Source organism: Danio rerio, chromosome 14 (assembly GCF_052040795.2).
Source record: "Danio rerio strain M-AB ecotype USA chromosome 14, GRCz13ab, whole genome shotgun sequence".
In the NCBI taxonomy this organism is placed as follows: domain Eukaryota; kingdom Metazoa; phylum Chordata; class Actinopteri; order Cypriniformes; family Danionidae; genus Danio; species Danio rerio.
Window position 1 is genome coordinate 3,952,501 of NC_141034.1, and position 2,933 is coordinate 3,955,433.

A 2,933-nucleotide genomic window follows, 5' to 3' on the forward strand; every position below is an offset into this window, starting at 1 on the left:
GAACTAAGACTGCACTGTTTGGCAATAATGACCAGTGTTACACTTTGAGGACAAAGGGGAAAGCTTACAAGCCTAGGAACACCATCCCAACTGTGAAGTATAAGGGCGGCAGCATCATGTTGTGGGGCTGTTTTGCTGCAGCAGGGCTCTGGTCCACTTCACAGCATAGATGGCATCAGGAAGAAAGAACATTATGTAGAAATACTGAAGCAACATCTCAAGACATCAGCCAGGAAATAAAACTTGGTCACAAATGGGTCTTCCAAACAGATCATGATCCTAAGCATACTGCCAAATTAGTTCAAATGTGCTTTAAGGAAAACAGAGTGAATGTTTTGGAGTGGCCATCACAAAGCCCTGATCTCAATTCTATAGAAAATTTGTGGGCAGAGTTGAAAAAGCTTGTGCGAGCAAGATGGCCTACAAATCTGACTCAGTTACACCAATTCTGTCAGGAGAAATGGGCCAAAATTCCTGCAAACTATTGGGAGAAGCTTGTGGAAGAATACACGAAACATTTGACCAAAGTTATACCGTTTAAAAGCAAAGCTAAAAATACCAAGGAAATATGTGTAAACTTTTGACAGTCTAGAAATTCTCTCATTATTCTGGCATTTAGTAAATGTAAATCATTTAGGTAATCCTAACAGACCTAAAATAGTAAACGTTTAGTCTTATTTACCATCAGACATTTTTTAAAAAATGATTATGTTCCTTTTTTTGGAGTGTATGTAAACTTCTGGTTTCAACTGTGTACAAAGAAACAACATATCTGTCCACAAAAGCTCCTGTAGCTCAAGCTTCGGTTTCTACTTACATGTAATCAGTACAAAAATTGTAATGCTGACAAAAATGCCAAATACCCAAGTTTTAGCATGTCCTGTGGACATCCACATGAGAAAAACAGATGTCTTTATGTGATACACCCTGTACCTGCCTGTGTGTATGTGTTTACAGCAAGCGACAGATCTCAAACAATGACCAGAATGCTCACTGATTACAATGCAGGAGTTCAAAGAAATGCTTGTTATTTGAGAACTGCCAAATAACACAGTCAGTCTTTGTCGAAATATAGTGGAACAGGAGACCCCCGCTGAATATTCAAGTTAAACAAGCCATTTTACTGATGTCATTTCTGTCTCGTTTTGTTTGTGGACCGGCAGTGTCCATTTACGAGAGGATTTTATAACACTGCCAAGAGCATTTTACTGCCTGATCAAGTGGACAATCTATAGCAGGTTTAGTTGTTTTTTTTTTGTCATACTTTCCATCTTTCTGCATTTGAGACTTTTAGCATGAATTCAATTTTACATTATTATACAACTGTTTTTTTTTCTCAAAGTACTGTAAAACTCTAAACTGATTCACATTTGCTTAATTATATGATTCTTCCACTGGAGATTCCTTCCTTTACTGTAAAGCATGTCATGACATGTTACTGCACAGACTGTATGGCTACCACTCACTTATTAATATATATATATATATATATATATATATATATATATATATATATATATATATATATATATATATATATATATATATATATATATATACACTCACTGGCCACTTTATTAGGTACACCTTCCAGTATTGGGTTGGACCCCATTTTACCTTCAGATCTGCCTTTATCCTCCATGGCATAGATTTAACAAGATACTGGAAATATTCCTCAGATATTTTGCTCCATATTTGCATGATAGCATCACAAAGTTGTGGCAGATTTGTCGGCTGCACATCTCCCGTTCCACCACATCCCAAAGATGCTCTAATGGATCTGGTGACTGTGGAGGCCATTTGAGTACAGTGAACACATTGATATGTTCAAGAAACCAGTCTGAAATGATTCGCACTCTATGACATGGTGCGTTATCCTCCTGGAAGTAGCCATCAGAAGATGAGCACACTTTGGTCATAAAGAGATGGACATGGTGAGCAACAATACTCAGGTAGGGCTGTGGCGTTGACATGATGCTCAGTTGGTACTAATGAGCCCAAAGTGTTCCAAGAAAATATCCCCCACACCATTACACCACCAGAGCAGCCTGAACCGTTGATACAAGGCTGGATGGATCCATGCTTTCATGTTATTGACGCCAAATTCTGACACGAACATACAAATGTCATAGCAGTAATCGAGACTCATCTGACCAGGCAACGTTTCTCCAATCTTCAATTGTCCAGTTTTGGTGAGCCTGTGTGAATTGTAGCCTCAGTTTCCTGTTCTTAGCTGACAGGAGTGGCACCCGGTGTGGTCTTCTGCTGCTGTAGCCTATCAGCCTCAAGGTTGGGCGTGTTGTGTGTTCAGAGATGCTCTTCTGCAGAGCTCGGTTGTAACGAGTGCTTATTTGAGTTACTGTTGCCTTTCTATCAGCTGGAACCAGCCTGGCCATTCTCCTCTGACCTCTGGCATCAACAAGGCATTTGTGCCCACAGAACTGCCGCTCACTGGATATTTTTTCTTTTTCGGACCATTCTCTGTAAACCCTAGAGATTGTGCGTGAAAATCCCAGTAGATCAGCAGTTTCTGAAATACTCAGCCCAGCCTGTCTGGCACCAACAACCATGCCACAGTCAAAGTCACTTAAATCCCCTTTTTCCTCCATTGTGAGGCTCAGTTTGAACTGCAGCAGATCGTCTTGACCATGTCTACATGCCTAGATGCATTGAGTTGCTGCCATGGGATTGGCGGATTAGAAATTTGCATTAACAAGCAGTTGGACAGGTGTACCTAATAAAGTGGCCAGTGAATGTATGTATATATATATATATATATATATATATATATATATATATATATATATATATATTTTTTTTTTTACTGAAACATTTACAGTAAATTACTGCCATTTTGGTTGCAAGTAAGATTGTAAATTTACAAGATCACTGTAAATTAACAATTACAATTGTGTTGTATGTTTTACTGTAAA

The 2,933-nt window shown here is 38.7% G+C and overlaps 1 long non-coding RNA gene across 1 annotated transcript in view; it reads right to left on the reverse strand.

Moving 5' to 3' along the window:
- LOC147840761 (uncharacterized) overlaps window positions 1–2,606 on the reverse strand; it is a 3,763-nt gene extending 1,157 nt beyond the window's left edge. Inside the window, exons 1-3 of the long non-coding RNA XR_015507238.1 lie at window positions 2,163–2,606; window positions 1,563–1,687; window positions 1–1,323 (exon numbers count right to left, since the gene is read on the reverse strand). The exon at window positions 1–1,323 is cut by the window's left edge and continues 1,157 nt beyond it. This is a non-coding gene — a long non-coding RNA (uncharacterized LOC147840761). The remainder of the gene's footprint in view (window positions 1,324–1,562; window positions 1,688–2,162) is intronic.
- Window positions 2,607–2,933: the final 327 nt, after the last annotated feature.